The following is a 24504-nucleotide window of genomic DNA, read 5'->3' as shown; positions in this document are numbered from 1 at the left end:
AGGAAACAAAATGGTGTCTACTTATATTATACTTCACCTTTTCAAAAGTAATTTCTCCCATTCCTGTTTTATACGGTTCATACACCATAGGAGTCAAACATACTTTACTCAGTTTGGAACAAGTTTTCATCAGTGAAACGACCAACTGCCACTGCCATTATTTATACTTCAACTTAACACCCGTGTGTGGAATTCAAGCCATGAACAAGAAAAGGAGACAAAGCATATAATTTCTATGTAGAGAAGAATAATTTCAGGGGAACAGATAACAACGTACTTCCAGCATTGTTTTGAACTCATCACGTGCCTTTTTAGTTTGACTTTGCCTCTCCTTAGCCTACTGATTTTTTCTTTACAAGTTCATATTAATCATCATCCAAACTACAATAATAACTCCCGCTATCCTCACTACTATCATTTCCGGATTCCCATTCATCCTCATCTTCGTTTGCCTCTTCCGATGCATTGTATTGAGCCATATCACCAAGGTCAATTGATATTTCGAATTCGGGAACTCCAGGTACGTCAAACGGTTCTTTGACAATATTAGTATCCCAGAGTGTTTCTTCACCAATTTCTATTGAAGATGATAACTGTTGGTCATCGTCGTTGTCATCATGATCTAGTTCCGGAATATCATAAAGCCCTTTCGATTAATCTTCTGAACAACTTTCCAACCACTGCCGGCTTTAGGGTCGTCTAGATGGAATGTTTTTTTTGCCATAGTTGCCAAAATGTATAGGTCTTCATCGTACCAATGTCTCATAGTGTTTACTGATAGTAAACCATGGTCTCGCTTAACACTCGTTCGGTTATGTGGGTTTGTATCAAACCAAAGACACTTAAACAGTATGACTTGACACCTGTCTTTGTAAAGCAATTGTACTACACTAGTTAGTTTGCCATAAAAATCAATATCTTTATTGTCACCCGAACCCGGGACATGGACATCATTATTTTGAGTAGACAACTTGTCATCACGTGTTGCCCCCAAGAACTTGATCCCATTGACATGACAACCTGGGTCCTCTCGCCAAGTTATATAATTCTTCATCGAGGGTGAATTCAATTCCTTCAATTTGTTCATCTAATATAACATATACAAAATGTTAACCTGTTAGTGTAACCAAATTTAAAGAAGGGCATGAACAATGTGGAAAATATGCTCAATTCAAAACACATACAACTTACATGTGCGTGAAACCACAAAGGAAATAAGTCAAGGTGCTTCTTGGCATATGAATGTGAAAGATGTTCCCACTTCATCAACTGTTCATGCTCTTGAAGGTATGGCAAAGCCTCATCACAATTGTTGAGTATGAACCAATGCACTACCTCCATGTCCTTTTTGGTAAACAATTCACCTTTTACAGAATCTCCGAATGGTCGCGCAGTTTGGGCAAAAATAGACAGTTTCTCTTTTCTGACACCATCGTCATTATTACGCTGAGGACGATTGAAAGTTGTCTCAACATCTTGAAGATACATTGCACAAAAAGTAAGTGACTTATATGTGACCCATGCCTCCATAAGTAATCCTTCGGGCCTTGCCCTGTTTCGGACACACTTTTTCAACTCACCAAGATATATGCACAAATAAAAGGTATGCTACAAATTATTCAAAGCATTCGTTGATCATGAATTTGTTTTATATAATAAGTACCTTTCTATTGGATACATCCATGGACAGTTCACTGGTCTGGCAAGCAATGCCTCATTTGGCAAGCGAATCATCATGTGAATCATACTTGTAAAGAAAGCTGAGGGAAATATCTGTTCGAATTTGCATAAGACGTTCACAATGTCGTCCTACAATTGTTTAACATTTGACTTCCACAAACACCTTGCAGTCAACTGCGAAAAAAATCTCGACAACAACACAATTGGTTTCACCACATTACGAGGCAATAAGTGTTGAATACCAACCAGAAAAAGGTGTTGGAGTATCACATGACAATCATGACTCTTCATGTTTGAAAATTTACACCCCTTCACGTTCATGCAACGCGAGATATTGGAAGCATACCCATCTGGAAACTTTACAAAATAAATAAAGTTGAAAAACTCTTTCTTCCCATTTGACTTAACTGTAAAAAAGGAATGGCCTTTCTTCAATGTACCACTGACTTTCTTCATCCACAAGGATCACCTAATGCCCATTCGTTCCAAATTGAGGCGAGCTTCGATCGTGTCTTTTGCTTTTTCTTTCAATGTCTTGAAATTGTCCTGACCAAAGTATCAAACACATTTTTCTCAATATGCATAACATCGAGGTTGTGTCTCAATTTTAACTTTAACCAGTACGGGAGCTCAAGTGACATACTCTTGTGCGTCTAGTTCAGGTGTGTAGTTGGTCTGGGGTTACTGACCTTTTTGCTGAAATGACCAAATTCCAAACGGTTTAACTGATCCAAAATCTCATCTCCAGACCATTCTCTTGGTCTTGGCCGAGTCTCTTTTATGCCGTGGAAGGCTTTATCGTTCTAATGCCACTCGTTATCCCAAGGGAGCCATCTATGATAACCAAGATAACAAACTTTTCTCGCATGCCAAGACGATGTTACGTTCTCCTTGCATATTGGACATGCCAAATAACCCTTAGTCATCCACCCAGAAACATTGCATACGCTGGAAAATCGTTTACTGTCCACATCACTGCCACTTGCATTGTGAACATCTGCCCAATATACTTATCGTATGTACGAACACCATTTTCCCATAAATCTTTTAGCTCATCAACCAACGGCCACAAATAAACATCAATGGACTTTCCTGGATCTTCGGTAATTAATAGAGTCAACATCATGTTTTTTTTTTTTTTTCATGCACTTCCAAGGCAGCGGATTATAAGGAAACACGACGACCGACCAAGTGCTGTGGATATGGTTTAAAACCCCTAACAGATTAAAGCCGTCAGTGGCAAGTCCTAATCTGATGTTGCGCAAGTCAGCTGCAAAATCAAGGTACATCTAATCGAATTCTTTCCATGCCTCTCCATCTGTAGGATGCCTCATAACATCGTCATTTATCCATCCTTCTTTATGTCATCTCATGTCGATTGCGCTATGCATTGACATGTACAATCACAGCAACCTAGCCTTCAATGGAAGATAACACATTACTTTTTGTGGAATCCTGGTCTTTCTATTTTGTGATGTCATTTTAAACCTCGGCTCATTGCAAATAGAACATTTATCCAACTGTTTGTTCTCTTTATAGAACAATATACAATTATTTACACATGCGTGAATTTTTTCATACCCCAATCCGAGACCCTTCAACACTTTTTGGGCACTTTTATGATCTTCAGGTAAACAATTCTCCTTTAGAAGCATCATCTTGATAACTCCCAAAAAGTAATCAAAACACTTGTTTGACAAACGAAATTTGATCTTACCATGCATCAACTCCACAATTGCTATGAGCATTGAAAAGTTTTCGCAACCTGGATATAATTCTTGCTTGGCATTTTTCAATAGTTTTTGAATGCCTCACTGTCCATGGTTGGACAACCGTCATCTCCCTCTTCTTGATTGGTGTTGCTCGAGGCGTATGGATAAACGTCATTTAGAATATTCATAACTTGTTCACTAGGATCCACACTAGATTCAACAGTCTCCACTCGTGTCACGTATGAAGACGAAGCTTGGTTCAATCCTTCTCCATGCTGATACTGTTAACTACATTGCAATGTTTGGGAATTGAAAAGAAAATTAAGAAAAAAGATGAAGAGAAGAAAGATGAACACATAGAGTTTTAGAGAGAGAGAGAGAGAGATTTAGAGAGAGAAATATGCTTTTGTATTAATTAATAGAATAAAGGTTACACAATTGCTTTCATAAGAGAAAGCCTAACTACTTTAACCAACTTACTAACTATATTGCTAACTTGGATACTTAATACTCCCCTTCAATCTCAACTGGGGAAACCCAGTTTGAGATTGGAAGAACATCTGCAATCACTGCTACGAAACCATAAAACAGAACACAGAGTTGAACCATCTGCAATCTTATAATTCAACTTCATCCAATTTGAGACATCTGCTTGATCTTCATAGCTGCAATAATGGAACCCGTAAGGGATTTGGGCGTCACTGTAGCATCTTGACTAAGCACCACCTAGAGCTCCTGCCATGACAGTAGTTGCAGTAATAGCTATATGGAGACCAATTGGCTGATGTTGAAGATATTCTACATGAACATATGGCCCCCCTTGCTTTTGAAGGTCAACATTAGCTATCAGTCATAATCCATCACGACTCTGATCTTGACCCATGTTAACTACATTGACAAGTATCCATAACCAAATCTATACTCAAGAACGGTGCAATTTCATATTGGTTATTTCCCAAAGAATTTCAGCCCTTGCAGATACAATCTTCCCATCCAAAAAATCCAATATTCCTCTGCCTTTCACATGAGTTTCAATCAAGGAACAACCTTGTATAAAGGAGTCGTAGCACACCTTCATGCCGGTATAACAACTTCTTACGGGTAAACCCTTCGTGGGATTTACCGTCAACAATCTCATTCAACTTGGCTTTAGCTTTTAATATTTACAAAAAACATAAAATTAACAAACTATAGTGTGGCATCGGCCTTAACTATAGCACCACAGGATCGCCCTTCGTGGATTTTACCAAAAACAACTTCTTTAAACAGTGGCATAAGCCTTCACAATTTCAACAACTGAATCTATGTAAGATTACCCTTCGTGGGATTCACCTACTCAAAACACGAGATTACCCTTTGTGGGATTTACTGTTAACAATTTCTTCTACCCTTCGTGGGATTTACATATTCATATCACGGAATTACTCTACGTGGGATTTACCGTGTACAACTTCTTTAAACTTCATTGTATAACCGGACTTACTGTAAATTCATGCTAACAACTGAGTTGGTTAGACTCTAAAATTATAGGCTGAGATAAGAAAATATATTGCACAACCACGATATAAACGAATTGTAAGTAATCCCATCGGGATCTATTCCTTTGCTTACCATTTCTAATACCACTTGTAAAGCTCGAACTCTATCTCCAAGGTTCCACAGTGCACTGAACATGGTGTTGTATAAGCTCACATTCGAAGGGCATCCCACTTCACCGAGGTTTTCAAAGAGTTGCAAAGCCTGATTAGCCTTTCCACTCTTACACAACGCAGCCAATATCATATTATAGTTCATAATATCTGGCAAGCAGCTATCCGATATCATGTAATCTAAAAACTCTATTGCCAAATCCAATCTCCCCTCTTTGCAGAAAGCAGAAACCAACAGATCATAACTATAAGCATCCCGAGTCAATCCCTTGTTCTTCAAAAGAGGTGCATTGACATGATCGATAAAAGGCACAAGCAAATATGAAAACAAGAAACAACTCGTGCAAGACACTGTTGGATTTCTGATTCCCTTAATCCAAGTCCATCAATGTTGTGAATGACAACACATACTATACATTCGTTTGTCATATCTTCCGATCCATCCAAAAATGCAAGAAGATCATCCATGAACCTAGAACTAAATGGTTGTTGCACTTTTGACGAGCTTCTAGAAGGAGTCCTTTTGGTTTTCAATTGATCCCACAGAAGTTCAGCTAAGGTTACCTAAGGTTCTAAAAACGCTAGGGGCTAGTCGGACGGCGGGTTAGTGCCTAGGGCCTAGGCAACTAGGTGGTGCCTAGGTGGATTTAGGTAAATTTCTTGTATATCTTGTAAATAAATGCATATTGACACTTACAAAAAATTATGCTTGTATGAAATCTATGGATAAGATAATAAAAGAATGATAAAATGCAAAAAGAGTATCCAACAAGTCCAAAATTTAAAAACACATTAAGCATATATGTCATATAACCATAGTGAAGAGTATTGTAGGATGACACATGTACAACAAGTTCACAATTTAAAACAACATAAAATGGAAAATAGGAGGAAAATAAGGAAATTTAGTAATGTAAGATACTTATTTTTAGCATCCCAGAATTTAAGTTGATACACAACACACCTATTCTATAAAATTAACAAAATTTCAAGGTATAATTAGAACTTAGACTTTAAACAAATTTCACAAAAATAAAAAAAACCACCCAACTGCCTAGGGCGTTTTTTAGAACACTGAGGCTACCATAAAGACTTCACATGAAACTTTTAAGTTGGGCATTTCGACAAACACCTGGACTGCACCCATGTCTGATCTTTCTTCTATACCAAAGAACAGAATAGAGATCAAAGAATTCACTGACACATTCCTTCAAACAGTTGGAGTGCACACAATCATAACCTGAAGAGCTCCCAAGATTTGCAATCTTGAACAAACAACAACCATTTCCTATACAAAACAGAGAACAAAAACAGTACTTTCTTTGAGCAGCAATCCAAACTGAACAAATTGAATCCCCAAGACCACCTTCAAGACTCAGAATTACCAATTAAGTAATGAACAACTGTTTCTTCATATACCCAATTAAGTAATTAGCAACACCACCTCCATGAATCGAAAAACTGTGCTAGTCACCTACTAATCAAAGCAAGTAATTGAAACCAATTCACAGTCCACTGTTCTAATCAAAGATCTCTAAGAACCCTCCAAGAATCAACAAATCGAGTTACCCAGTAATGAAATTAAGCAACTGAATCAGAAAAGCAACATTACCATGCAAGTAGTGCAAACGCCAAGAGTTGCCCAACCGCCATGATCAAGCTATCAACGAAACCTCCGCAATCGGACCCAGAATACTGAATCTCCTCGTACTGCTTTATGTACCTCTTAGCAAGATTAACATAGAAGAAAAGCGGTTTCTTGTTGTTGGAGACCTGAATTCTGTTCTTCTTCGGCGCCTCAACCGATTGCGGCGGTGGAGATGCGACTCTCTGCATTTGCTCTGAAATTTTCTCCAACTTTTGATCTCTCGCTTTCGATCGGGAATGAGGAGACTCATGAATTTGATCGGAAAGAAATCAACCCAGAAGTAAAAGAACGATCACGGAAGCACCCAAAAACTTAACATAATTCCATCATCCCATTTCTTACTAAATGAAATCGAACATTTTCGAATGTCTCCCACATTGAGTTGTTACACCTCTTCCACGGACATCGGATATGAGTTGAACCTAGGTTGTGTCTAGTTGCGAATTCAATGAACTCATTTATTCCATCCAAGTACTCAACATCACATCTATTATGATTATGTATCCACTGTCTGTCCATTTTGTTTGCAATCCCAATAAAAGTACAAGAGTTACAACAACTTCAACTATTGTCTTGACACCTTATTCCTCTGATAAGGGTCCTATCCCATTTAGGAATGCACAATTATGTACCGTAATTTATGATTCCAATGGATTAAATTTTGACGTGAGTTAATTTCGGCAGCATCTCAGTACAGTTCTTCAAGTGCACGCTGTACATACATAATATGCATCGTGTACTCGAAGAACATCAGGAAATGTTACCAAAATTTCCACTATCGAAACCTAATATGTGAACTGCAAACTACAACACATAACTATGCATTCCCAAACTGTCCAAAAAATGGGACAATTCAAGAATTAATTGGACCTCAGTCATGCTTTCGCATCCATACACGACATCCAACTAATTCTCAAACGGGAAACTAAGCTTTTCTTGAAAAAAGTGTACGAAGTTAAGTAGTATTAACTTCGTACAACACAAAACAATTTTGTACTTGATGTACAAAAATATGTGCATACAAATAAATTAAATCACAATAATTAGTGAAACTAAGTTAAATAGATACAAACTATTAATCCTTCTAAACCAAAAAAGGGGACAATTCCATATTGACATCACCCAAAATTTCTACTTTCCACAGTTTAACTTCTTGTTTACCCCTTCCACTCCTGCCTTAAAATTATTGTTTAAGGACCTAAATGATGAGACCATGTATTCTAAATTGTAAAGGGTAGAGACTGCACCTAAAATGATTACTAACCACGTAATAGAACAGTGGTTTGACAAAGCTGTAAACTAGCTTCTTCTCTAAGTCTAACATTCTAGTTTCCTCCTCCCAATTTGGTGAGAAATGAAATCTATCCATTTTTTAGCACACATCAATCTATCCCTAAATTAGATCAAGTTAACTGAGCAGTTTGCAGTTTCTTAGCTTTTGTTTCCCTAAACCTATCAAAATCCTTCATACTCCTAGTCATTCATTCTACTCATTCAATTGTTCAAAACCAAAACTCAACTTGTTAAAAATAAATCGACAAAGACACAACATTAAGTTGCTTGAATGCAAAACTCAGAAGTCCAAATTCCAGAAAATAATTAAAGAAAAACATAAATACACAAAAATAAAAAAAATCCAAACATAAATGTAATCAATAAATAGTTAATTAATTAATCAAATAAATACAATACCTGAAGGTGAAGATGGTGAGGGTTGAGAGAGATGGAGAGTCTGAAAGAGAGTGAAGGAGAGAGGTTGAGTGTGAAGAAAAAGGCCCCTATAGGTGGTTATTTTAGAAGGAAAAAAAAAAAAGTCGTCGACTTTGCGCGACGCCACCTAAGTCGTGCAAAGTTGGGAAAAAAAAGGTAAAACATTCTTGGTTTGGTGCCAAAATCTTGCGCAAACTGCCTTTGAGCGATGTAGGTGCACCTTCATCGCGCAAAGGCAATTTGCGCGACGTTTTATGATTAGCGTCGTGCAAACATACTTTGCGCGACGAAATTTGCTGCGTCACGCAAATGTGTTTTTGTACTAGTGACTGTTATTGTTCTTTTAAATTAATTCCCAAATGTAAGTGCAAATAGAAAATTCAATACTTTCTTCCACCTTATGATTTGGATACATGCTTAAAAGTTGAAATATGATTCTGATGTATAATTATGTGTCGTTTTGATGGGCTTTAAGCAAGGTAACAGCATATGACTGTTGCTACATTATTAGAAGAGAGAAGGTTCCAAACCCATCTGAACACCAAGACAAAAGCTATTGTGATTTACAATCTGAACCGTAAGATAATGGTTTATAAGCTAACTAGCTAAGCGTCCATTTAATAATTATTTCATTTTTGTTTTTGTGTTGGAGATAGAGATACATTGAAGTAACGATTTATAAGAGCAGTGGAGAAAGAATGGTAGGAGACGTTAAAAAAATGTACAAGGAAAGGTATACAAAACTAAAAACCCAAAACATATTTATGTTGTTTTCACTTTGAAGATTTTATTTTTGTTTACTTTTAACGCAGCCCGACTCTAAAGAAAAACTGCAAAAGTTCAAAGGAATGTGATATCTACACACCCCATTTTACTTCTCACACACCCTTCTAAATTTTAGCCGTCGGATGGGATGAATTAAAGAAGATCAACGGACAGAAATTAACAAGGGGTGTGTGAGAAATAATTTGGGGTGTGTGAATAGCACACCCCAAGTTGAAATAGTGGCCTCTAAAATAGAGGAACTAGGAAACTGTAGCTCTCTCTAGAGGCTAGGGTTTCGTCACGATACAAATAACGACGACTTGGTTTTACTTGCACGTCAAAGAATTTATCTTTAATGGCCAAAATATGAATCAAAGTTATCCTTTTCCTCCCACAAACAAGTTTCTTTGATTCGTTCTGATTGCATGCTATGGCACACCCGTACAAAAAGTATAATAGAATTGAGAAAAGCTTGCGAGAGGACAATGACTAAATATATTCAATATCTTAAGAAAATAATAAAAACAATTTATACCACTGACAGTCTCACAGTAAGCTTAACCCTATCCAATTACATAGAAGGAACTAATTAAACATGATGAAATTAATGTCGTTAAATAATCATAATTCACTCGAAAGCCCACTGGTTCTCCCTACGAATCTTTTCTTCTTCCTCTGGAGTGAAATCGTTCTTGATGTTGAAGGTCGTGCGAATCTGTTCAGGTGTCTTCCCCTTGATCATGTCCGCCACAGTCTGACACGTCAGGTCAAGTAGGCCCTTGATGTCGAGATAGTTTGCCGCCATTATTAGGTCATAGAGAGTGTTCTGGTCGATCTTCATGAACTCGGCGTCCCACTCCTTGACATTTTTCTCGCCGTCAGCAGCAGTAGCCCCCTCATCTTCACGATGCTTCCTGCAGTACTCGATGACCTTTGCAAGGATGGCGCTCGTCACGTTTGGCAAAGGAATGGCATTGCCAGCGCATCCGTCCTCCACCATGTGTTTGATGGTCTGCGACTTCATAGCCACCGCCTCTTCCACCTCGAACATCTCGTCGTCGGAGCTTTTTAGGGTTATCTTCTTCTTCAAATCCGCTGATGATGATGAGGCCATTGTCTTGCTCTTTCAAAAATTATTAAGTTTGAGAAAACTTGGGAGATTAATTCAATTCGCTTTGAGGGTTGACTGAATGCTTTGTGTTTCAAAGCAAGGTATTGGGGATTTTATACTACTAAGTCCCTGTCTAGATCAGAGATCTTTTATCTTGTCCGTGTAGGAATAGGAGAGCAATTCCTTTTTGTTTCCGGATTAGTTTAGTAAATTTAAAAAAAAATATTCTCATATTCCGTATAGGAGAAGTATTTTATATGAGAAGTATTTTTCTGGGTTTGTTTTTTCGGTCGCTTCTTTTTCTCTCCGTGTGATTAGTAGTGATCCAAAAATTTATCTATGAGTGTGGGCGACGTGTAAAACATCCTGAATTTTTTGAAACAAAAAATACCTTTACAAATTAAACCATACTATTATTATTCATACTTTATGGAAGAAACAAGGCTGCAAGCTTAATAATTTGCCACAACAATTTTTCGTGCTAGTAGCTGCGGAGTTGTAGGAAACTGATAACAGAAGCGGTGCTGTGGGCATCATCGAAGCATGAATCGATGGTTTCGAACCAGTAAGCGCAATTGTGGCTGCAGAAGAGTCATTTGAGTGTGGCTTCTTTTATACAATCACTATACTTTTTATCGCCAGTTGGCATGTTTAACAATCATTAACAATAAAACTAAAGCATAAATTTTATCAAACAAAAAAAAAAAAATGAAAGCATAAACCCTCCCATTTAACCCTTCAATTGGTGATTAGGACAATCACAAATCAAGCATATTTTGAGTACATAATAGTTTATTTTTCTCAACTTTTTCATGTAAAATCTTATATAATGTGAAATTTGTACCGTCACGTAATGGTATTACTTTATTTATATTCCGTCGTCTACACCTATTATAATTTATAACATATAAATAGTAAAATCACGCATTTGTGTGGCTTGTAACATACATACATTTCTCCTTCAACATGTATATACAACCTTCTTGTTTTATAAAAATTTATTTTCTTGTGTGACCAGTGGATAACATTACTAATTAATCAAACATGTAAATGTTGTAAAAGGAGAAAAACTTGTGTAGGGCTCAACTTGCCACTAAATTTTGTTGGGATAAAAAATCTTATCACTTGAATATGAAATATTTGCGGCCATTTAACAATTATTTCTTTTTCAATTTCTAGTTTTCACCCTTTTTTTCTTTGAGATGTGAGAAAACTATATGAGGGAATAGAGGAATAAATAAGGGTGGTGGGAGAAAGGCAAAAAAAAAACAAAGACAAATGAATGAAAACATAATCGTGAATGTGAAAATAATTAAAATAGTTTTTGGTTTTAGTAGAATGATTCTTTGTTTTGTCACTTTTGTCAGATCACTCTCTTTCATTTCAGATTGTAACTCACACCAGCTTTTATCTTGCTGTTCTGCTGGGTTTAGATTCAAATAATGTGATTCAAGTTTCAACTTTAAGTATGTATCCAAAAGATAAGGTTGAAGAAAGTATTGAATCTTCTATTTGCTGATACATTTGGGAGTTTTTGCAAAACAACAATAATTAACAGTGCTCTGTCATGGTTCGGTAGTTGTGGAATCATCTACAGGATGATAGAATCTGTTGAAAAACCAAATAGAATCGGCTTTTACTGCATATCCATCTTGATTACGGTGCCAACTATAGTAGGCTTGTGTTCGATTCTTGATGTCGAAAGTAGCATGACCAAAACTGGCCTCTCTATAAGCTGAGTAATCTGGCTGTGGTTCGGTCATACTCCGCAACAAAAGAAAATGTTTGTAGATTATTCATGCAGTGTTAACAAACAGAAAGACGATGAGTCATGAAACACCGATATACCAAGCATACTGATATACTTACTTGGTCGCCAAGCCTTCAATATTTCCTCTGTCACCAATGGTAATGTACACTGGTGCAGATTGATCTTTCACAGGTTTGCAAATGCCATTGACGATGTTGTATGCAACATTGGATACACGTTCCTGTGTTGTACAGAAATCAGTTATCAAGTACTGACATATTGAACCATCACTGTGAATGGAGGATGGTAAGAGGAGAGTATCAGAGAGGGATATTTCTGCAGTTTACTTGTCGTTAAATGGAATTCCTATATTTTATCAAAAGATTAAAATGTTTGATAAAGCTTGTCGTTTCATTGAATTTAGAACTTTCTCGTTCAAATAACTGAGAAACTACACTCTTTAATAGATACGGACGTGTATATCAAGAACTTACAGATCGTTCATGTGCATGGACATGAAGCAAATACCACATCAACTTTGTACTTCACAAACCATGACTCATACATCACTCTCATGGTTTCTCCTTCCATATAGTGATAGTTGTAGCTGTTATACCACGGGGAATGCATTAAAACAATCAACCATGGTGTCTCGCTCCTATTAACCTTCGGTAGTTCCTCCTGGAGCCATGTGTACTGAGGGGTGTATGTACCTCAAGAAAAAAGAATGGTGTTAAAATGAAATTGTTCTAGTAATCAATTTAACATAGACTTCATACAGGTAGCCTCTCTAGCTTTATGGAGATCATCTACTTAGTGTAAAGGATAGTTTTGGGAGCATAATTCTGTCGTTTGAAAATACAGTCACTACAATATATCACTACGTTATAAAAACCATGAGTACTGGCATTCAAAACAATTTACACGGTGTCCTTTGTAGAGATGAATTAACGTACATACAACATGGTGCAAAAGAGGAGTGATATGACTTCATCTGTTTATCTCATTACAACAATTATAAAAATTATACAGATGCCATAGTTATTCATGTGACATTCAGAGATTTTTTTGTAACTGCTAAGCTTTTTTTTTTTTTTCCGCTACATATGTGCATAAGCCTTATGCGTCCTGAATAAATTAAGCAAAAAACCTATATGTATGCATGTGTATGCCTATCCTTACCATATGCGGAATAAGAAGACAAGACTATAATGTATGCCGAAGCTCTCTTGATTGAATACCAAAAGGGGGAAGTACTCCCAGATGATTCATATGGGACATGATACCGGTGACTGTAAGGCTTAAAAGGTTTGGTTTCACCCTGCAACAGAAGTGCAAATCTTCTTCAGAAAATTACTTCACGCGATGACATTTTTGGGAGTTGTAAATTTATAAAACATGAGCAGCAAAGGATCATTATACTAAATGATAAACTTGAAAAAGCAGATGATCTTACCTAAGCGATCGAGAAATGACAAATAAAATTGTAAGATCAATTCTAATGCATTATGAGAGGCTTACAATTTCTCGGGCAAAATCGATTTCATGATTCCCTGCCGTCCATATCCAAGGTTGATAAGCAACACTTCTCTTGACGAATCTTCCCCAAGTATTCCACCTGACATTGTCATGATTTGGGTAGTGATCTGCATAAGAGAGGTCCCAACAAACAGTACTGCTTGTCCTTTCTGCGGGTTTAATTCGTAATGAGTAAGTGTCTTATTTGAGTCATACGTCTGTCCCAGATCCCCTGCAAATGATATTAGATGTAAGCAAATACACCAGAGCCCAGCAATTTACATCACGAAACACTAACAGTTGAGTCTCGTCATTATTCAGTTCCCAAGTTAAGGCAAACTCATCCAATTTACGGAGTTGCACATATACCAGAGTACAAGTTTCATAAGAAACAGAATTATAATTTGGTTTCCCGTCTTTCGAGATGAATGGAAGAGGCACATTGCAACAACCTCAAACTAGTAAATAGCATGAAATTTTCTTTGGATCCCAATTCCACAAGTTGAACCAAATCTAAGTAGCTACATCACTTTAGGATGCATCCTATTCTGATACAAAACACTCACCTATGAGTCCAAATGTGTAAGTGGCGTCCCGACCAACTTCAGGAGGAGTAATAAACCAGAACTTCCGCTCAGTGTGGCCAATTCCAACCACATAGTAGTATTTGGTATTGAACTGCACATAATATATATATATATATGTATGTATGTATAAAATCGTATCACAATACAATTTGCAAAGTATAATTATCCTGCCTTCCTCAAATCAACCGGTAAATTCCAAAACCCGATTACATCTCATTCAGTCCACTACCTATAAATTTGAACTAAAAAACATACGGGTACATGAATTCACCTTTAAATTTCTGACAGTGGTGCGGTGAATATAACCAGAAGTGTAGTTATAGAATTTATAGGTTGTAATTTTGCCCTTGGCCTTCTTTTTCTTGCTATTTGCACTCCAGTAAAGCACCGTACTGGAACCGGGTTCATCCACAGTAACCCATGACACAATCACTGCTGCTCCCAGCTGGTCTCCTTGTGTTATATGAACCTGTTTGGACCTAAATTTACGTTATCGGCCCATACAATCAAGGCCGTTAGATGAGTAAAGTTCTAGACCGTTGGATGATAAAGTGGTTGAGATAATTTTCAATTATTATTAAGGAATAATATTGTGGTTTTAATCATAATATTATCTCTTAATATATATTGGATTATCTAAGCCTAATATTGGCTATATCCAGCGGATCGTTTAAAGATAAATGATATCTAAAAGATAGGTTGTTGCTTACCTTGAGAAGTCTTTGACCTAGACTCTAGCTGATGAGTTTGAATTAAAATCAAATTCTACACAAGTGAAGCCGCACCACACATCTGCTTCTATAAATACAAGGCTGCGAACACCATAGAGAGGACCTCCAATTCAACACACAATTGCCCTGCGCAAAACCTCTCAAACACCTTGAGATTTTTCCCTTTCTTTTTTCGCCGACACATCTTCAGTTTGGATAAACAGCACTGTGAAGGCAACCGGCGAACATCTTCAGTTTGGATAAACAGCACTGTTGCCGTAGAATCAGCCGTTCCCGAAACACCTTCAGTTTGGATAAACAGCACTGCGTCGAGGCCGACTGGTTATCTATCCAAGTCTCGGTCGAGAAGGATTTTCAAATCCTTATTGGCAGAGGTCATCTCATTAGCCTTTTCGGCGAAGTGAGGTGTTGCCAGGTTACTACATTCGGCACCCAGAGAGCCGAATTTAATATTGAACTTCGTAGAACTAGCAGCCTTGTCTTCAGGCTCGAGAATCCAAAGGCCGAGATTTGTTCCTTCCTCGGCCGCAGTCGCAAGATAAAGAAGCCAGCAACGCGCTCAACGCAACATCAACAAATTTTACTCCTCGGCCTAGCTCGGCCGACGAGTTGGCACGCCCCGCATTCGACCGAAGGACGTAGTTAGCTTATTAGTTACTCGGCCTGCGCGCCACGTAGGTTTTGTAATTTTTAGAGCCAACATTTTGGCACGCCCAGTGGGACCCATTGCTAAAACTACGAAGTTCATATGATATATCAAGATTCCAATCTGGCTCAACGTAGCCGATTGTACGAGCACCTAGAGGAATTGGAAAAACACAATGAAGAACGAAAAAGATCTTTGGAAGTGGAAAAAGTTCTTCGTGGCCATAAAGAGTTGCAAAAGTCATTCGCTTACATGTTGAGAATAAAAGCTCATGTTGCCCTGCAAGAGCAATGGGTAAATGAAGACAGGGCTCGATTTAATGCCTGGCTAGATGGAAAATATTTTCCTTACGTTTTCGACTACAAATCAATTCCATTTGAGGAATGGTTGGTTGAAAAGACTGGGGGGCAATTTTCCGCTTCGGCCGTAATCAGACATCGGCCTAAGAAAATTGTTAATTTGGTCGAGGAACAAAGGCCACCTATTTTTTCGGTCGAGACTGAAAGTGTGGTAGGCCTAGAAGAAAATGTTCAAGTTTCTGAGCCAAAAATTGACTCAGAAAATGATTCTTTAGAGGAGTGTTCCAATGACGACCAATACCGATACTCGACTTCGGACCATAAAACCACATCAATTGATATGGTAATTGGAGACATGGTTTTAGATGCCGAAACTACGCCAATCAATATGATTATTGGTGATAAAGTCGATAGGGAGAAATCCCATTCGGCTAAGTTGTTCGAGTTGAAAGCCGAAATTGGCGAAATTGTTATGCCTGGGGAGCATAATAATTGTCCAACACATTTGGCGGCCGATGGTAAAAAATATTTAACCAAGTCAAAAATATTTGGAGAAAATTCTTTATTCGGCCTAGAGCAAAATCAATTTGAGAATTTTGATATTAAAAGATCTCGGCTTGGAATAAAGCATCGTTGACCTCCTCCTATTTATGGTTCGGCCACTTTTATTTCCATGTGCTAAATTACTTTCTTACGGCCTCTTGGCCGATACTTAAGAAAATACAGGGGGGGCAATGAGCATTGAGCCCCCGGAAAAAAAAAAAAAAAAAAAAAAAAAAGGGTGATAGAAATATGCATGCCCGACAACATCATTCCAAAGCCAATGGGCCAAGTTTTGATTTTGTTTTTTGTGGCTTTGGATTCATATATATGTGATGATGGTCTTCGACCACTTTAAGACCTCGTCCGACAATGAAGTTCCTCGGCCACAAAACGTATCTAGCTAATGTTCCTCGGCCCACTTTACAAAACGATATGGCCGAATAAAAGAAAATATGGCCGAATACAATTCTTTGGCCGAATAAAAGAAAGTTTGGCCGAATACAATGGGATATATATATATATATAGGTTCTACACCCAATTCTTCTTGGCCTCGGCCTCGGCCCACTTTACAAAACTATTTGGTCGAATACAATTCTTCGGCCGAATAAAAGAAAGTTCGGCCGAACTATTGACCCCAAATTATTTTTCCTACCCCCTAATTCTTCTCGACCTTGGTTCCTGATTGCTTATCACTTCTCTTCAACCATGAGTTGTTCTTTGGTCAAAAGAAGCCAGGATCATGTTCTCTCGGCTCAACACAGCAACAGGTTTCTCTCGGCCTGATAAGTAGGCGGTCGAGGTACTCCTGACTGGCTGGAAAGACTTAATTTCCTTAACCATTCGGCTTATGGGCCGAAGCTCAAGGAAACTGGGGGGCAATGTTTGGACCTAAATTTACGTTATCGGCCCATACAATCAAGGCCATTAGATGAGTAAAGTTCTAGACCGTTGGATGATAAAGTGGTTGAGATAATTTTCAATTATTATTAAGGAATAATATTGTGGTTTTAATCATAATATTATCTCTTAATATATATTGGATTATCTAAGCCTAATATTGGCTATATCCAGCGGATCGTTTAAAGATAAATGATATCTAAAAGATAGGTTGTTGCTTACCTTGAGAAGTCTTTGACCTAGACTCTAGCTGATGAGTTTGAATTAAAATCAAATTCTACACAAGTGAAGCCGCACCACACATCTGCTTCTATAAATACAAGGCTGCGAACACCATAGAGAGGACCTCCAATTCAACACACAATTGCCCTGCGCAAAACCTCTCAAACACCTTGAGATTTTTCCCTTTCTTTTTTCGCCGACACATCTTCAGTTTGGATAAACAGCACTGTGAAGGCAACCGACGAACATCTTCAGTTTGGATAAACAGCACTGTTGCCGTAGAATCAGCCGTTCCCGAAACACCTTCAGTTTGGATAAACAGCACTGCGTCGAGGCCGACTGGTTATCTATCCAAGTCTCGGTCGAGAAGGATTTTCAAATCCTTATTGGCAGAGGTCATCTCATTAGCCTTTTCGGCGAAGTGAGGTGTTGCCAGGTTACTACATTCGGCACCCAGAGAGCCGAATTTAATATTGAACTTCGTAGAACTAGCAGCCTTGTCTTCAGGCTCGAGAATCCAAAGGCCGAGATTTGTTCCTTCCTCGGTCGCAGTCGCAAGATAAAGAAGTCAGCAACGCGCTCAACGCAACATCAACAAATTTTACTCCTCGGCCTAGCTCGGCCAACGAGTTGGCACGCCCCGCATTCGACCGAAGGACGTAGTTAGCTTATTAGTTACTCGGCCTGCGCGCCACGTAGGTTTTGTAATTTTTAGAGCCAACAGAACCTTAAATGAAAAGGACACACACTTTTCATACAACTAATTAATCAGTTGAGGAAACACTTAAAAAACTCGGTCCATAGAAATGAGCCCTCACTCGTAGTGAAATAGCAGTCATGCAATAACAGTGTAATCACACACTTTTTTTTTTCTCCCTACACAATTCTCTTTATTTCTATTTCCTAGTCATCAAATTAAATTAATCAAACAAAACGGACAAGTTTAAAAAAAGGGTGTGCAGTGTAGACAAAAAGGTGTGTAATTATCATGTCTTAAGATAATAAGGTCCAAGTAAATAAACAATGTATAAATTAATGAAAAATACAAATTAAACAAGAAAAGCAAAAATAAATAACTACAATTAACAATAGTCTCATAATTGTAGGAAGGTCTTCTAAATTGGGCTCCCATTCACTAAAAGTACATAATTTGAGAGAGAGAGAGAGAGAGAGAGCGAAAGAGAGAGATCATACTTGTTGAGGTGCATTAAAGCCAGGAGGGACCTTGAAGACATCACTATCAAGTGGCATGTCCACAGTTTTCTCAACCCTTCTCACAAAACTGCTTGTTTGTTGGAATTAAATGAAATTTGGTTTTGATCTAATGGCTGAGAAGGAAGGAACCAACAGTTAAGAGAATGCTTAGTCTCATAGGACAAGTGTATGCTTAGATTTCTGTTTTATGAATCAAGGGCTGATATAGCTTGTAAGGAAAGTGTTGTGTTGATATTTAATGAAAATATCTGTGTTTGCTCTCAGTGAGAGCTCTGCACATTCCTCTGAAAACCTTTTCTTCTTCTGTTTGACATCTTCCCCGAAAATACCAACTTCAAAATATACACAGAATTTATCATGGCCTCAGAGCTTAGGTTCTGATCAATTTCAGGACTGGGCGTTTTGTGTGCTTCGTACTTCTGAAAAGAAAAAAAAGGAGGGAAACTCAATCCCAGATTTTTTTTTGAAAACCTCATCTATTCTTACAAGGTCTCACATGGCTACTTCGAGCAGTGGAGGAGATCTGAGGGCTCCTATCTTTAACGGGTCCAACTACGATTTTTGGTCCATCAAGATGAAGACCATATTCAAATCATATGATCTCTGGAATTTGGTGGACAAGGGTATTGAAAGCACAGAATCTGGAGATGAGTCTAGTGATGAAGATCAAAAGTCAGTGAAGAGCTCAATGAAGATTAATGAAACCAGAGATGCAAAAGCTCTAGGTATCATTCAAGGGGCAGTGTCTGACGATATCTTTCCTCGAATCTCAAACTTTGAAACCTCCAAGACAGCGTGGGATGTTCTTCAACAAGAATTTCGTGGTGACAAAAAGGTTAGATCTGTCAAACTACAATGTTTAAGGAGAGATTTTGAGTACACTAGGATGAATGATGGTGAAGCTCTATCTGCTTATTTAACAAGGATGACTGACATTGTGAATCAAATGAAAACTCTTGGTGAAGAACTATCAAACCAAAGATTAGTGCAGAAGATACTTATTAGCCTGCCTAAATCCTATGATTCCATCGCATCTATTATAGAAGAAACTAAGGACTTTGACTCTATTGAGGTTCAGGATGTGATTGGCACATTGAAAGGATATGAGCAGAGGTTAAACATGCATTCTGAAAGCTTAGCTGAAAAGGCTTTTTCTAGCCTAAATGTGACTGAGAGAGATAGCAGTTACAAGGCTCAGGGGAACTACTCAAATCAAAAGAAATTCTGGAAAGGAAAAGGGAAGAAATGGGATAACAAGTATACTCCACAATCAAAATCAGAAACTAGCAGTGATTCTACTAAAACCAAGTGTAAAATCTGTGACAAATTACACTATGGTGTTTGCTAGTTCAAGGGAAAACTCAAATGTACCAAGTGTGATAGGTTTGGTCATCTAGCAAAAGATTGTAATCCAAGAAGGAACCAAGCTGTCAACTATGCACATAGAGCAGAAGAAGAGGAAGTAAATGTCTTTTATGCTTGTAGTGTTGCAAGAATTGAAAATAAGAGAGGAATCTAGTACATTGACAGTGGATGCAGTAACCATATGACTACATATGAATCCTTGTTAATCAACATTGACAGAAGCTTCAATTGCAAAGTTAAAATGGGGAATAGACAACTTGTGGAAGCTACTGGAAAAGGAACTCTTGTTCTAGAGACAAAGGTTGGAAGAAGATTCATCAAGGATGTGATACTTGTACCTGGCCTTGATGAAAATCTCCTTAGTGTGGGACAAATGATTGCTCATGGTTACTTCTTACTCTTTGGGGACGATATGGTGGAGATCTTTGACGACAGAAGTCTCCAAAACTTGGTAACACAAGTTGGCATGACTGAAAACAAAAGTTTTCCACTTATGCTAGATTACAATGACTCAATTGCTCTAAAAGCAAGCGTTGCAGAAAATTCTTGGTTATGGCACAAGAGGTTTGGACATCTCAACTTTCACAGTTTAATGAGATTGGAGAGATTACAAATGGTGACTGGTCTTCCTGAGTTACAAGAAACTAAAGAACCTTGTGAAGGTTGCATACTGGGGAAGCATCACACGGACTCCTTCGAAACTGGAAATGCATGGAGACCAAGCCAACCTCTAGAACTCATTCACACAGATGTGTGTGGTCCAATGAAAACACCTACTATCAGTGGGAACAAATATTTTCTGTTATTCATTGATGACTGCACCATGATGGTTTGAGTATACTTTATGAGAAACAAGAGTGAAGTTTTTACCATCTTCAAGAAATTTAAAGTGATGGTTGAACTTCAAAGTGGTCTCAAGATCAAAAGACTAAGAAGTGACAGAGGTGGTGAGTTCACTTCAATTGAGTTCCAAGAATTCTGTGAAGGGGCAGGATTACAGAAGCAACTGACTGTGGCCTACACACCACAACAGAATGGTGTAGCTGAGAGGAAGAACAGGATTATGGTTGAAATGACCAAGTCAATGCTGCATGATAAGAAAATGCCACTTTCCTTTTGGGGTGAGGCAGTCAATGCATCTGTGTATCTTCTAAACAGGTGTCCAACTAAAGTACTTAAGAAGAAAACACCATTTGAGGCATTTAGTGGCAAAAAACCAAGTGTGAAGCACTTGAAGGTGTTCGGATCAATCTGCTATGCACAGATACCATCTCAATTAAGACACAAGCTTGAAATCAATAGTATCGAGTGTATCCTTGTAGGCTATTGAAGCTGTGAGAAGGGCTATAGGCTCTACAATATTGAGTTACATAAAGTAATTATCTCAAGAGATGTGGTGTTCAAAGAAAATGAAGCATGGAATTGGGAAACCAAGAACATTGACACCATCTCATTTCCATTAATAATGGAAAAAACACAAGCTGATGTGCAAATTGAGAATGAACCGGTTATACAAGGTGGAAGTCAAAATGATTTTTCAACACCAACACAAGGATCTCAGTCCACTACTTCAAATGCAGAAGGACAAGAACTGCAGGGTTCCTCCTCGGGAACAACTCCATTAAAAATGAGGAGTTTAGATGAGATCTATGCAGTCTGTAACTATTGTATTGCTGAACCAGAGAGTTTTGAAGAAGCTGAAATGGATCAATCTTGGCAGAAAGCAATAAGTGAAGAATTTGCCATGATTGAGAAAAACTCTACCTGGAAATTAGTAAATAGACCGAGTGATAAACCTGTGATAGGTGTGAAATGGATCTACAAGACCAAACTGAATCTGGATGGATCTATAAAGAAGAACAAAGCAAGATTGGTTGCCAAAGGCTACTCACAACAACCGGGGGTAGATTTCAATGAAACCTTTGCCCCAATGGCAAGGTTAGACACCATCAGAATCTTGGTTGCTCTTGCTACTCAAAAGGGATGGAAACTTCATCAATTAGATGTTAAATCAGCCTTTCTAAATGGCACTCTGGAGGAAGAAGTGTACGTGGATCAACCACAAGGTTTTGAAGTTCCAAATGAAGACGAGAGTGTGTATAAGTTAAACAAGGCTCTGTATGGACTCAAACAAGCCCCCAGAGCTTGGTACAGTGAGATAGATTCCTATTTCAACAAACGTGGATTTAACAAAAGTCCTACTGAAGCTACCTTGTATACAAAAACTGGTGAGAATTCTGATATGCTTATTGTGTCCATATATGTTGATGATGTGGTCTTTACTGGCAATTGTGAAGAAATGATTGAAGAATTCAGAAAAGACATGATGAGACAATATGAGATGACGGATCTTGGATTGTTGCATCACTTCTTGGGAATTGGAGTAATACAAGATGTTACTGGAATCTTCATACATCAACAGAAGTATGCACAATCATTGCTTGGAAGATTCAATCTGGAAGGATGCAAATCTGTGGCAACATCATTGATCACAAATGAGAAACTTTGTAAAATGGATGGTTCTGAACCTGCTGATGAAAGTCTATACAGAAAAATGGTTGGGAGTCTACTTTACTTGACTGCCACAAGGCCTGACATTATGTATGCAGCCAGTCTCTTATCAAGGTTCATGCATAATCCCACAAGAATTCACATGGGAACTGCTAAGAGAGTACTCAGGTATATCTCAGGGACTTTGGACTATGGAATCAAGTATGAGAAGGGAGAAAAAGCAATCCTAGTAGGCTTCTGTGACAGTGATTGGGGTGGCAGTGAAGATGACATGAGAAGTACTTCAGGATATGCATTTGCATTTGGTTCTGGAATATTTTCTTGGGCCTCTGTCAAGCAACAAAGTGTTGCACTGTCTACGGCTGAGGCAGAGTATGTGAGTGCTGCAATGGCTACCTCTCAAGCTATTTGGTTGAGGTTTGTGTTAAAGGATTTTGGTGAAATGCAAGTGGATACTACGCCACTTATGTGTGACAACACATCAGCAATAGCTATGACTAAGAATCCTATTTTTCACTAGAAAACTAAACATATCAAAAGGAAGTTTCATTTCATAAGGGAAGCATTGCAGGAGAATACCCTTGAACTGATCTATTGCAAGTCTCAGGATCAAATGGCAGACATCTTCACCAAAGCTCTACCAAAAGAAAGATTTGTCCATCTCAGAGAAATGCTGGGGATAAAAACCAGAATTCATTTAAAGGGGAGTGTTGGAATTAAATGAAATTTGGTTTTGATCTAATAGCTGAGAAGGAAGGAACCAACAGTTAAGAGAATGTTTAGTTTCATAAGACAAGTGTATGCTTAGATTTCTGTTTTATGAATCAAGGGCTGATATAGCTTGTAAGGAAAGTGTTGTGTTGATATTTAATGAAAATATCTGTGTTTGCTCTCAGTGAGAGCTCTGCACATTCCTCTGAAAACCTTTTCTTCTTCTGTTTGACATCTTCCTCGAAAATACCAACTTCAAAATATTCACAGAATTTATTAGTTTTGCCTCCATTGCACACCACTCCCAAGCTCAAGACCAAACCCAGCACTACAACAATTGCTGCTGCTGTCCTTGAAGAAGCTAAACCCAGCACACTCATCTTGTTCAGATTATGCAAAGGGCCCTCAAACCCCACAAACCCACATGTAACCTTTTGATCTTAGGACCACCATTTGATCTAATATACAGTAAAATAATAATTTATTAAACGAAAAAATAATATCATAAAATGAGGGGAGTATCCATAGCTCTATGCGGATAATAGAGATTGCAGGTCAACTGTTGAAGCTTAAGGCCAATTGGGTATTGCCTGGATTTCACCTCTAGCAATTGCGTGTTCTTCCGGGAATTGATGGAAAGCAATTTTCTGGGGAAAATAAAAATGGATAAAGTTGACTTGGGGGAGAGAAACGTTGTTTGACTTCACAGACGAGTTCTTTATCATTGTTGAACAAGTACATAAATAAATCTAGACACGTTAGTCATGTACACATTACAGTCAATAGACTAGCTATTCGATCTTGACTGACGAATTTAGCGGATAGATCTGAACTACTTAAATATCATGTAAACCATATATCTCGTACCAAAATTAAAAATTAAACTTCGAACACACTACAGTCGCGTTCATTGGTTAGATGCTTTGACTTCTTTAACACTTTCTTCCAGTTGCAAATGCAGGCACAATTATGTTGTGATTAAAGCCCGTGTACTCCTCTAGCATCGAACTTCAGATCTCTCCCATCACAATTGAGAGTATATTCACGTAAATAACTGTTCTCTTAAGGTCTTCATTTGAAGATCCTTTTTTATGAGTCATTAGTTTAATATTATGGTATATTACACTATCAACTTAAATAATCTATGTTACACTGAAATACAATACTTCTACGAAATGATTAAATTAAAAAAGAATTCTCGCATGAAACCTTCGGTCTTCTTCCCCTACTGTC

The 24504-nt window shown here is 37.9% G+C and overlaps 3 pseudogenes across 1 annotated transcript; all 3 read right to left on the bottom strand.

The window, feature by feature from the left end:
* Positions 1 to 1819: 1819 nt before the first annotated feature.
* LOC148693422 (uncharacterized) lies at positions 1820 to 3014 on the bottom strand (annotated as a pseudogene).
* A 6740-nt stretch (positions 3015 to 9754) lies between these two features.
* On the bottom strand, positions 9755 to 10366 carry LOC137730313 (SKP1-like protein 1A pseudogene; annotated as a pseudogene).
* A 1396-nt stretch (positions 10367 to 11762) lies between these two features.
* Positions 11763 to 24270, bottom strand: LOC137725022 (purple acid phosphatase-like; annotated as a pseudogene). The gene is made up of 9 exons (XR_015952668.1): positions 23555 to 24270; positions 18664 to 18761; positions 14402 to 14599; positions 14110 to 14221; positions 13547 to 13775; positions 13208 to 13346; positions 12520 to 12738; positions 12145 to 12266; positions 11763 to 12039 (listed from the first exon to the last, which is right to left on the bottom strand). The product of XR_015952668.1 is annotated as a purple acid phosphatase-like (transcript).
* Between the last annotated feature and the right edge of the window lie 234 nt (positions 24271 to 24504).

Source organism: Pyrus communis, chromosome 10, assembly GCF_041283825.1.
Source record: "Pyrus communis isolate YQ-2024b chromosome 10, ASM4128382v1, whole genome shotgun sequence".
Lineage (NCBI taxonomy): Eukaryota > Viridiplantae > Streptophyta > Magnoliopsida > Rosales > Rosaceae > Pyrus > Pyrus communis.
Note: the sequence above shows the minus strand (reverse complement) of the source record. Positions and strands in the feature narration are given on the sequence as shown.